Raw genomic sequence first — 13,465 nt, 5'->3', positions numbered from 1 at the left:
CTAAAACACATAATAGCAATGAATGGATTCTTCTAGCAGTTTAAATCTTCATCGTTTGGCAGACAAGCACTTTTCATTGCTTGTAGATCTCCCAGAGCACACATATGTATGGAAAGCCCTGGTTGGAGTCCAATACTCTCATTTCACCAATGAGGAAAATGTAAACACAGAGCAGTGAAATGGCTCCCTAAGTATCTCTCAGGTGTGGCAAAGCCTGAGCCCAGACAAGAATCCAGAAATTTCAGCTCTGCTTGTTCATCCACTAGTCCTGTTCTTTGGTTCGAGAAATATTTATTGAGCAGTTACTATGTTAGAGACACTTCTAGCCTGGAGGATTCCTTGAAAGATCAAGTTCCTGTTCTTGAGAATCTGGACAACAACTGCAAAGACAATACTATTTCAGTGCGATCAGTACCAAACTGGAGGTTTGTGTACATCTATTTTACCCAAATATCGCAAATACAGAGGCTTTCAGGGATCAGTCAGGAAACATGAATGAAACATGCTGAGAATAAGCCACAGGGGCAGCTGAAGGACCTGGGATATGGATGCAGAGTGCATTCAAAAAGATGTTTTTTTAATTGTTAAGCTCAGCTTGATAAAGAATATTTACAAAAAATTTACAACTGACAGCATAATTAATGGTGAGACTCTCGTAGCTTTCCCACCAAGATCAGGAACAAGCCCAAGGATATCCCCATTCACTACCGTGTTTCAATACCACTGGATGTCCCAGTAAATGCATTCAAACAGGAAGGGGAAATAAAAGGTGTACAGATTGGGAAAGAGAAATAAAATGATCTTTGTTTGTGGGTCACATGATCATCTATGTAGAAAAGCCAAACAAATCAACAACAACAAAAAGCTCCCAGAACTAGTAAGTGATGACATCAGGTTGCAGGATACGAGGTCAACATACAGAAGTCAGTCACTCACCTATAGACCAGCAATGAACAAGTAGAATTTGAAATTTAAAACACAATACTATTAATACTATTTACATTAGCACCCCCCAAAATAACATACTTAGCTTATACAGCAAAATATGCACAAGATCTAGATAAACTGCACAACTCTGGGATGCCTGGGTGGCTCATTTGGTTAAGCGTCTGCCTTTGGCTCTGGTCATGATCCCAGGGTCCTGGAATCCCACATCCAGCTCCTTGCTCAGCAGGGAGCCTTCTTCTCCCTCTGCCTACTGCTCACCCTGCTTGTGCTCTTTCTCTCTCTCTGACAAATAATAAATAAATAAAATCTTAAAAAAAAAAAAAGGAAAGAAAAGAAAACCATACAACTCTGATGAAGAAATCAGAGAACTAAATAAACGGAGTGATGTCCCATGTTCATGGTTAATAGGAAGACTCAGTATTGTTAAGCTGTCGGTTCCTCCCTACCTGATCGATAAATGCAGTGGAATCCCACCGAGTTATATTGTGGCTATTGCAAACTGATTCTAAAGTTTACATGGAGAAGAAAAAGACCCAGAATGGACAACACAATTCTGAAGGAGAATAAAGTTGGAAGACTCACACTACCTGACTTCATGATCTACTACGAAGATACAGCAGTCAAGACAGTGTGCTATTGGTGAAAGAATAAACAAATTGATCCCTAGGACAGAATAGTGAGCCTAGAAGCAGATTCACATAAATGCAGTCAACTCATTTTTGAGGTATATGGGAAATCTCTGTACCTTCTGCTCAATTTTACTATGAACCAAAAACTTCCCCTAAAATAAAGTCTATTTAAAAAAAAAATACTACATAGACAAAACAAGATAAATTTTTATGGCTGGGCAACTAGCTTGCTTCCCTGAATACTTCCCTTTACGTTTTACAAAGGTCTTTCACAGTATAGCCTTAATTCATAGAAATACATATTTAACAAACGTATATTTAAAAACGTAGTGCATACATGCATATAAACAAAAAAAATCTGCAAAACTGTATTTTTATAAGTGAGCAGTCCTCCAGCCCATTCCATTTTATTTTATTCCATTTCAATTATATGTTGTTTAAATAATAGTAGTTGTAATCTACTCAACTAATTTCTAGCAACCCTAATGGCTCTTAAACCACATTTTGCAAATGACGGCAACAGCATTAGAGCTTCCAATGATCCTGTGAGGCAGGTAGTGGTGGTTTCTTCCATTTTGCTAAGGAGAAAATGGACTCTCAGGGAAACTGAGACTTGAGTGAGGGGCAGGCACACCCCGGAGCCAGAATTTCCTGGCACCTCAGCCATGTGATTAAGGAACCACTTTGCCTTCTCAAACTAAAAGACACTAGTAACACTGTGTTCCAACTCATACTTAAATCTTAACTTTTTTCATTGCTCCTGATAACAGGAAGTTCCTAACTGCCCAGTGTTTATTACTTATTCCCATTTATCTGCTAGACTTCCCTCCTCTTGGGCAATCAGCATGGAGTAGCCTTTCCAGATGGGAATGCATTTAAATAAAGACTTGCTAGCTCATACATGCTTTTTGCTGTGCCCTGCGTGCAGTTTGAGAAATCCCAGCAAGTCATTTTCCTGATGTTTCAATGCCGTTTCCTGACCTCGAGAGTCTGGCAAACAAATATATATTTTTCTGGAAATTTCAGGCAGTGGCTGTCATAGTGCTGGAAAAGGGAAGCTTCTCCAGCCTCATATGTAAACCCTGGTGCTGGTTTTCCTGCAAGTTTAATAAGGCCAGGGCCATAATTGTAAATATTTAAAATCTTGATGTGTGGCCAGATGGATTCATTATAGACTATATCTGTATTTAGACTCATACTTTCCAGTTCAGCGCTGGAAATGTCACAGAGGAAGACACCCGGGGTTCGGGATCAGATCTGCATCCAAATGCCAAAGGTAAAACACTCATTTGTGTCCTCGCCTCCGATTTTTCTAACCGTTCTTCTTAGTTAGCCTTGCCCAGACTGAGACGGGAGCCCAATGAAAACATAATAGATATAAATTGTGCTTCAGTTGTTGGCTGTTTATCTTAAGAAGAGAAACTTGTTTCCAGGCTGACTGATAATTGGACGTCCAAAAAGTTCACGAACAGAGGGAGAAGATGGGACAGCACTAAGGGACGAGAAACCAGAAATGTTTATTTTCTTTCATTAGACAATGGGAAGAAGCTGTGGATCCTTTCATTCTCCCCAAGTTGTGGGGGTTTTTATTTATTGAGTGTAACCTCCACTGCCCAGACAGTCTTAAATTCTTAAAGCTTTGGTGCAATACATCTGCACACTTGCCTCTCTAAAAGAAATGGAGAATTGCTGTGTGCCCAGGGAAGGGATTGGGCCCATGAGGAGAAACTGGAGTGCCCCCCACCTTCATTCAGTTATTTACCCTTTGGTTGATTCCATGAACACTCAGTGAGCTCCGCTCATCTAGCCAGCACCCCCACAGCATTCTCCCTTCTGCCCCCAAGTCAGCTCTGCAGCGAAGGCTTCTGTGAATGAAGCAGCAGAGTTAGATGCCCACCCCACTGCGTTCCCGTGGGTTAGTGCAATGAAAGCACTTGTCCCATCCTAGGAGGATGGCTAGTTTACACAGCTGCCCCCCCTCCCCGCTCCGCGCTGGGAGCCCCTTGAAGGCAGGAACTATGTCTTCATTCTCCTTAGTGTTCCAACACGGTGCAATTCTTCCCACAGAAAAAAAGGTCTCCCTGTTGGAGATGCTTAAGAATCCGATGATGAATGAGTCCTGGTTCTGGATGGATAGGACGCATATCCTAATTGCCATCTAGCATTTTAATCCAAAGAATGTCCAAGTGAATAGAGCCCTATGAATTTATCACCGTGTTTCGGTTCCTTCAGTTAAGAGTAACGAAGGGCTTCCCCACCATTATTTCATTTGAAGGTAACATTTTTCTCTTTGTATTCTTTTGATGCTATCTCAAGGGCTTTCCTGTATGTTTCCTGTATGTTTCAGGAGCCTATAAACATGACTCTGTGTAGAATATAGGGGTGTGTGTGTGTGTGTGTGTGTGTGTAGACACACACAGACTCCACCTATGTAGCATGTGCTACAATCCTTTGAAAGGATGGCTTGAAGACTGACTTTCCTATGTGTGGTGGTACTATAGATAACACAACCGAGTTGGAGTTGGAATAATCTGCCTTAGATAACTTAGCATGTGACCGTGGGCAGAAGCCCATGTCCTCTTGGCGCCTCTAAAACAGAGATCATGAGAGCTGCCATGCCTCCTTCTAAGGAGGTGGCGTGAGCCTCCAATGAGATAATGGACGGGAAAGCCCTTTGCTGGTTGAGTCAATGTAAAAGATTAGAAAATGCCAAATGAGTCGTGTTTATGACAAGATGGGGTTTGACAATGCTATTTACTGTGTGGGAATGTGAATGAGGAAAAAATGTACTTTCAAAGGTTCCTGGCACCAGGCAGCGGTTCTGAGTGCCATGCTGGCACTGTTTTTGGTTTTCCCTTTGAGTGCTGAACATATTCCCACTTACTTGGCAGCTGCAGAGCCCACTTGTAAAATTCCTTGTTGTCTGTTCCCTTTCCTTCCCTGTGCCCCTCCCCCCACGTCCACGTGCATGCACACATCTTCACTTGAGGGAAACATGTACTTACACCTTTCTCATGGTCATTTCTAAGTGGCCAGTGGCCCCTTCCGTATACCGGAGAACCTCCCTTCTTGGATACTGTGCTCCAGGAGCCTTGCAAGGAAACCCACGGTGGGTGGATTTTAGGGACTAAGGCAGTTGTTCTCAGGAAGAAGACTATGGAGTCTTGGCTTTGGAATGCATGGTCTATGCAGGGACTTTGTCTTCCAAAACTGGCAGCTGAACCATAAGGATGCCTCAAGTGTGCGTTCCATTCTACCAACAAGTCGGAATCTAAGCAGGTTAACTTGGCCATGGAAAAGGAGGAATACCATCTTCTAAATTTATCCTGGAGAAGTGTAGACCTCGGAGGCAAGGTAGGGACCAATGACATTCTATTTATGTTAACACAAGACTCTGAAATGTTCTTCTGCTTGAAACTCTGCAGCAACTCCCCACTGACCATTCCATAAAGGCTAAGCTCCTTACCATGGCTGCACAACCCTCTGTGATTTGTCCCTGCTCCCTGTCCCGCCTTGTCATGGGTCATACCCATGTGCCTTGAGTTACCTAGGGTATCCATTCTTTCATGCACCCACTAATTTAATTCCTTCTTTTCAACATACATACATTATTGTACCTGTTACGAGCTGTTAGTGTGCAGGGCGCTAAGGACAGAGTGGGGACCAGTAAGGGCTTTGTGGGAGACAGATAATGTCTCTAAAGATATCCAGATCCTAATCTCTAGAACCTGTGAATGTTGCCCCAGAGAGCAGAAGGACTTTGTGGATGTTATTACATTAGGGGTCTTGAGCTAGGAAGATTGTCCTAGATTATCAGTTGCCCTAAATGTAATCACAAGTGTCCTTACAAGTGGGAGACAGAGGGAGATTTGATGGCAGAAGAGGATAAGGAAATGTGACCATGGAAACAGAGAGTGGAATGATGTAGCCATATGCCAAGGAATACTGGCAGTCATTGGAAGCCGGGAGACGCAGGAAAATGGATTACTCCCCAGGAGCCTCAGAAGGAGCGTGTCCTACTGACACCTTTATTTTAGTTCTGTAAGGCTCACTTCCGATGTCTGGCCTGCAGAACTGGAAGAGAATAAATCTCTGCTGCTTAAAGTCACTAAGATTATGGTAATTTACTAAAGTTTTTCTTAGGTAGTTCCCTAGTAATAGGAAACTAATGCAGACCTAAAAGTCTAGCTATCAGCAGGAAATTACAGTTCAGTATAGGGAAGTGCAGGGTTGTTTTTGTTTTTTGAGATACAAAGTAGGAGAATTTGTCCTGGAATTAGCATATCGGGGAAGGCTTCTTGGATGAAGGAACATCTCATGTAGCCTGAAAGCTCCATGGGAGTTGCCAACAAGAAAAGGAAGGCAAGCCCAGGGCAGCTGGCTACAGGCAGGGCTAGCTGCTTACACAAAGCGTACCTTGCTCGTTTCTTTGTTGTTTTCCCCCCGCTCCCTCTCCACCTACCATAATACACAAACACATTTCCCATATGCATACTTCCTTATTTTCCACTTGGCAAACTTCTCATGATTATTCAAGATTGCTTCAATGCCCCCTTTGTAGGAAAGCTCTCCCTCTGCTCCCACCATGCCTCCTTGGCAGGGTTAGGCAACAGGCCTTCTCATCTCAAGGAGGTCCCATTCTTGTTTACCAAAGCTCCGAAATCATAGAAGTGAAATCCCTGATCAGAATTTAGCAGGGGCTCCTGCTATTACCTTTTTCTCCCTCTCTTTCTTTGGAACATACATGGCCTAGATGTGGGGAGGGCAGCCTTGAGCAGAGAGAACCTTTTGGCATGGCAACTGGGGAGGAAGCCCATCAAGAAAGATTTCGTGGTCTCCTGGCAAATCGCCTCAGGTTGAAGAATTAAGGTTCTTGGTACAGTACAGATGTACTCCTATAGGAAACTTGGAAAACCTCCATAGACCTTTCTGACTAGCTGGTTCATCCCCATCAGGAGGCATTTTTTTCTTGGGTGCTGCTAGAATGCTTTGAGATCTTTAAAGAAGAGAGGAACGGTGGGAAATACAGATGTTCTGGTTGAATCAGACACCTAAGCATCAGAAAACCAACTAATTATCTCTTTCTCCTTCCTTCCTTCCACCCAAAATGGAAGCAAAACTATGTGATCAAAAAAGATTTCCTTTTTTTTTTCCTTCCATTTTTCAACCGGTTGCTATGGTGCCAGGTAGGGAGGACCCCTCTGCAGCTCTGAGTGTTTAGTATCAGGAGGTGACTGTCAGCCCCCAATTAATTATTCATGTTTTCATTAAGAGCAATAATGAGAAACAGTTGAAATGAAAGGTCCCTAACATTACTAGGAACCCTAAAATATTCATTTATTCTTTGATTAGCAAACCTTCCTAAGATAGAGGGAGCATTAACTTTGAAGTCAGACTGAATCCTAGCAGCCACTGAATAGCTCTGATGTGAGGCGACATTTACTTTATGTCTTTGAGCATCAGTTATCTCATCTGTGAAATGGGAATAATAACACCCACATCTTAGGAATGCCTAAAGATTACAGTTAAGGAAGATAAAGCATTTAACACAGTGCCTGGTACACTAGTTGGCTCAGAATAGCTGTTTAATAACTAGCATTTCTTCATGACAGGGAAGCTGGAATGGGCAAGCTTTATTCTGGTCAGGTTTGACTCAATTCACAGCTATTCATCCTCTTTGTTTTGAATGATATTTTTCTACTCTGGGGTAGAGAACCTTTTGCTTATTTGGAAATATAATCCGCAATCTCTGTGTGTAGAATATATGCAACACAGTTTTAAAATTTGAAGGTATTAAATTGCATTTAGTAAATACTTTGCTCGTTAAGTTTATATTTTCGGGGGGAGGAGGGATTGTGATTTTACTGTTTGTTTGGGGTTCTTTAGAAGTCTGTGCCATGGGTCAGTTCTTTAGTCTTGGGAACACTTTGTTTCATTACATTTGTCGGGGAACAGACAAGTTACACCTGCTAAAACTCACAGAAATATTTGAATAGCAATCTGATTCACCAATCACTAAGTTCAGCAAAAAGTATGTGACATGAAACCTGCTCATGTTACATGATGTGGTATAAGTGATTCTATGACTTCTTTGTCCCTAAATAATTGGAAGAGAGTCAAATGAGATAATGCATGCAAAAGCATTGTGAAAACTAAAGTTTTCATTGTAATGGATCATTATTATTCTAATTACTACTAATATGAAGAACCTAATATAGCATGGATCAATTATCAAGATAAGAGGATTTCTGAAGTTGTGAACACTTGGTACCCATTTGGTATTTAGTTTTATACTGTTTTGCTTTGTTCTGTAATTGTTTCATGCATTTTCATCTTACCCCTCTACTCCAAGTAAATTATAAGCATGTATGAGCATTTAGGCATTTAGTAGAATTCATTCTTTCAGAATCATTTACTGAATGCTCACCTTGTGCCAGGCACAAAGCTAAGTCCTGTTGCCAAAGAGGTGACTTTTCCCAGCCTCAGTAAGCTTTCTCTCTGTTGGGGGAGAGATGACTAGAATAGAGTACTGAGTGCTTAGACACGTGTTAGGCTCTATACTGAGGTTAGGGTCTGCTGTAGTGTCTCTCTCCCTTCCACTCTGCCCCTTCCTGCCTCCGTGTGCATGTGTATGCTGTCTCTCAAATAAATAAATAAATCCCCAAAGCAAAAGGAGAGCCCAGCTTTATTGGATTAGCATCCACCCTTAATGACCTCACTTTAACTGGATTACCTCTAGAAACACCTTTCCTCCAAATAGAATCACATTCTCAGGTGGCACTGGGTGTTAGGACTCCAGCATCTCTTGGGGTGGGGGGTGGGGAGACACAATGCAACCTGTAACAGACCCCAAATCAGAAGTAGATCATGCAAAAACAAACAAACAAACAAACAAAAATGGGAGGAGGCCATGTGACTGAGGTAAGAATAAACACTGGAAGATGAGGTTAGAGAGCTACCGGGACCCAGATCTAGTAGGGCCTTTAGGATACAGGAGAATGTTGGATTTCCTCTCTGTGAAATGGGAAGGTATTGGGATAAAGAAACATCACCTGCCTTCCATCTTTCCAGGATCACAAAAGCTAATGTATCAAGAATCGGCTGAAAGGGGCAAGGGAAGACAAATAGTTCCAGTTAGGAGGTGACTCAGAAGGAGGGAGAATGGTAGTTGGGGCAGAGTAACCATTGCAGAGGTGGTGACAAATGGTCAGATTCTGGACAAGGGGTTCACTGATGAATCCAATGAGGGATTGGGCAATCAGAATGATTGTAGGGTTTGGAGCCTGTGCAGTGAGTGGATAGATGGAGTTGTCATAGATTCATGTTTATTCACAAATAAATCAAGAGCTCAGTTTTGGACATGTCAGGGTTGGGATGCCTGTTGGATATCTGAGTGGTGATGTCAAGCATGCAGTTGGGTATGCAAATCTGTAGTTCCAGAAATGGTTTAGACTGGAGATATACATTTGGAAGTCATCAGTACATGAATGAGACTTAGAGACATGCAACACAGGGGTGTCGTTAGCAATAAGTTGATTTCTCTGAGTTTTTTATGCAAAGTAAGAATCATAACCTTTCCCTCACCGCATTATTGTGAGGATCAACCAGAATCCAAATGTGAGGGATTCACATGAAGGGCTTGCAATAAGAGCCCATGACATGAGTTGAATTCTAAGTTAGTGGAATCTTGGTGACGACCTCCTGAATTCTCATCTCTTGCTGCCCCTTCTTACGGCTGGATTTGGTTCCCAAGCACCTTGAGATAGTTATATATTTCTCAAGGGAAGCCCATGCTCCCTACAGGGGGACACAGCAGTCCCATAATCCTTGTCCAGCCAGCTTCAGCAGCGGTTCAGAGAGAGTGTGCAGTGGTGTGCAGAGGGTTAATCCCATGCCAATGGGGATGTGCAAACCAGGAGCCATTCAAAATCTCAATACCACATGCTGCCTTAGGGATCATCATGTACTAAAGCCCAAGATAAAAAGGCCTGACAAAGATTATTGACGGTTTACCTTTTAATGAGCAGCTGGGATTGATTCTGTTCCCCTCTGGGATGGCTTTCTCGGTCCTTCTTCCACCGGAGAGGCCGTGGGGAGCAACAACAACAACAAAATACAAATCTCCAATTTGAATAATTGCAAGGATCCGCTTTCTAGCAAATAAAGTTTCTATGGGTGAGAAAAGGCTCACAGCTTTAAAAATATATATTTAGAGCTGTTATGATTATCATGATTATTATTAAGCACTCCTGGTACACTGGATATTTTCAAAGAGGCTGGTTGCCTCTAATTGGATATTCCTTGCAATTTCCCTCTGGGTAGGTCAGCAGTGTTAACTCTTAATCATCCGAGGCAATTAAATGCATGCAGAGCTAACCTGTGTACCAAAGGCTGCTGAATTGTTAATATAGTTATAATGGTAGAGCCTGACATAAGGGTGCTGTTTAGGAGGAAGAAGGCTGGTGAGCGGTGTGTGATCTCTTGCACACCTGTCTTGGAAAAGGGAAATCAGACATCTGCAAGTGGCAATGGGCAACAGTTCTCCAGATACTGTCTTGCAGCCATATCCCGGTGTGCTTCTTTCTGGCTCGAATTCCTCCCCTTGCTGTGAGCCAGAGCTCCACTGGGGCCATAGGGTTCTTTGCTGAGCTTGGAATGAAGGCTTCAGGTCACCTTTGGGGTGGATGATGGTTACTAGACATAGCTTAGGGGAGGGAGAACCAAAAAGGGGGGAAAAAGGGAATTTTTAAATAATTTTTTTAACAATTTGAATATGTTGCCATAAGAAAACCAACCATTAGAGATTATATGCCAGCTTTATTACACACCCAGCCTTGAATGTTTTGTTGAGACCCACTTAAGAAACATTTTACATTTTGACTCAGAAGATAGACACATATCTGAAACAAAGTTTTATGGAATAATAATTACCTTTTTTTTCTTTTACATTCAGTGAACTCTGATAGAATCTGTCCTATATACTGTTTTTTAAAAAGAGAATTGGCCATGACAACTCAATTTCATAACCTTCTGATGAACTGCAGTGCATAGTTTAAAAAGCACTGAGCTAGAGGTAGAAGCGAAAAGGTCTCTAGAATCAGTGAAGATGTGGATAGAGTAGCCTCCCCCAGGAGAAAATAGAGCTAAACCAAGTGAGGGACTCAGTTTTTTCTGTAGCCTTTTCCAAGATACAGTCCTAGTCCAGGGACCATGTCTATAGTAAAGCTGACGCTAAAGGAGTTGGCAGGATTTTCACTATAGGCTCTTAATGTGGCTTTGACTCTACTTCTGTGACCTTGACCTTCCCAGATCACTGAAAAACAGTTTTGGAGAGTTTTTGTTTGTTGTTGTTGTTGTTGTTTAGTTTAGTTTGTATTTTTTTAATGCATTTTTGAGAATTATGTTAAATTATCCTAACAGCAGTTTAAATCCTAGATCTGGTTAGATCTAGTATCAGAGAATGCTGGCTCTTTGTTGTTTGGCCCTCCAGATCCACAGCCTAGCTTCCCCCGTGCTCTTACCCAGGGAGACTGCAGCAACTAGCATGGTTTGCCCTCTGGTTACTGTTTGTGTTCCCCCACTGGTAGGTACAGGCAGGAGAAAGGAGGGTAGGAGAAGGAAGTCAGAAATTTTATTTCCTTACCTTGCTCCTTCCTAGGCTACAGGTTGATACCTGCTGTGTTCCTCTGCCCAAGGCCACATCTCCCACAGGGGAGGCCACTGCTGCAGTCCTTTCCAGGTCAGGACAACTCCCACCTTCCTTTGTCCTTGAGGTTTATGGGTATAGTTCACTGCAACTTACAAAGAATAATAGGGCACCCTCGTAAGTGATACCTTTTCTAATCTGTCCTCAATCACCCATCTGTGCCATCAATTTCATGTTGGGACTAGTGCTAGACAGCTTAGACATTCCTTCGGGAAGGATGTGCTAACCAGCTCTGTGGAATGAGGTCACCAGGCAACCTCAGCTCCCAGCTCTCCAGGGCTTGCCTCAGCTCCAGAGACCACCTTGTCCGGGTCATGTTCCCCCTGGCAGCTCTCATCTGGTGACGGAAGCAAGCAAGGAAACACAGAGAGGCCAGGCCATTTAGACCCAATGCAGCACAGTCTGGACAGACAATGTTCATACTCCAACGCCCACTAGTGTGGAGCCCCTCACAATTACACTTCTTCCCCTGCTCAGTCCTGCCCGTTTCTCTTCCCTTTGGTCTCTATTTAAAATTGTGTTCCCTAACTATATCTCTGCATCTTCCTCCAGAAAGCCCCACCTGTAATAGGAAACTGACACCCAAGGCTATATAGAAGGGCCTGTTTTAGAAGTAGAGATATCTCCCTATGGCTTTTTGGTACCAAAAGAACAATAATAAGTAAAACCTGCCCTGCACATCCTGCCTGATCTCCCCCTCTTAGATCAAGGACAGAGAAAGCTCCACACAGGGTCGGAGAGTCCTCTTTGGCAATCTATACTTCAGTGAGTGTTCACATGTTAGGTTTTTTCTTCTTTTTGCACCACAGCTTGATTTCTGCTAAAACCCAGTCTCTCCAGTTTGTTCAGGGATGAATTCAAGCAACCAGCTCAAATCATTAGCTGAGCCAGAAAGGTATGTGGTATAATAATCTCAATGTGTGACTACTGGGAAATGCTCTTGGAATATTCCCAGACTCCCATTCTGAGGAGGAAGGGGGACCCTGTTCTGGGTATGTCAGACACAGGGGCTTGCCCCTGAATGGTATGGCTGCTTTGTCCTACTTAGCACAGAGGCTTAGCATAGTTACAGAGGAGGACATAGCTATGAAAGACTTGATCTGATTTCTTTCTCTAGAAAGTTCTCTTCAACTATAAATATATTTCCTTTTTTTCTGTTTTGTTTTCTTAACACAAAACCGTATTCTCGGGATTTGTGAATTTTTCCTTTGTCAACAGGAAAGTGTGGGAAAAAGGGGAGGCTCTAGAGTTCCAACCCCTCTTTCTTCCCCTCCCCTGTTTAATCAAGCATCTCTGCCTTCATTTTCTGTACATAGCTATGGCTACGCCAGTTCAGCATTTTACAGATGAGAAATTGAAGTCCAGAAAAACAAATAACTTGCCCAAGGTCTCTCAACAATTCATATCAGAGCCAGGAATAAATGCAGGTCTTTCTGCTTTCTCCATTGCTTATAACCCAGTGTGATATTTTCTTGCAGATTTTCCCATCAACATATAGGAGCTTATGCAGGCACAAATGAAGAGAAAGTGTAGAGGAATTCTATGCCTTGGTGATAGGGAATGGGGGTTGCATTTTGATGATATGTGTGGGGTCTCCTGATACTATTTAAAATCATATGCTAGAGGGGCACCTGGGTGGCTCAGTGGGTTAAAGCCTCTGCCTTCAGCTCAGGTCATGATCCCAGAGTCCTGGGATCGAGCCACACATCGGGCTCTCTGCTCAGCAGGGAGCCTGCTCCCCTTCCTCTCTCTCTGCCTGCCTCTCTGCCTGCTTGTAATCTCTGTCTTTCAAATAAATAAATAAAATCTTTAAAATAAATAAAATAAAATCATATGCTAGAATCACTGCTTTATCTGCAGGAGGAATATGATTTATGCCCCTTTGCACTTCTAGCATCAATTTCAGATCTGGCATAGACTAGGTTCTCAGTACATGCTTACTGGTTGAATAACTGAATGAACAGATGAATTTGTGAAAATCCCTAAAACCAGCTCAGAGCTAGGGTGTTGTCCTACTTTAAGGGTGGTTCTTGTCTCAGCTGATGCCTGATATTTCAGGTGGGGAGCTGGAAACGTGCCAGATTATACCACTAGTGGGTCACTGGATCTGATGGAAAGGGGTTGGGGTGGGGATGAAAATTAGATGTAGGTTGCCATTAATGCAAGTAATCATGCGATGTGA

The 13,465-nt window shown here is 42.7% G+C and overlaps 1 protein-coding gene across 5 annotated transcripts in view; it reads left to right on the top strand.

Annotated features, from left to right (window-relative positions):
• The window catches only part of DAB1 (DAB adaptor protein 1), a 1,141,240-nt gene that overhangs the window by 408,532 nt on the left and 719,243 nt on the right, over nucleotides 1-13,465 (top strand). The gene's annotated exons all lie outside the window — the stretch shown is intronic.

This window comes from Mustela lutreola, chromosome 10 (genome assembly GCF_030435805.1).
Source record: "Mustela lutreola isolate mMusLut2 chromosome 10, mMusLut2.pri, whole genome shotgun sequence".
NCBI lineage: Eukaryota > Metazoa > Chordata > Mammalia > Carnivora > Mustelidae > Mustela > Mustela lutreola.
Note: the sequence above shows the minus strand (reverse complement) of the source record. Positions and strands in the feature narration are given on the sequence as shown.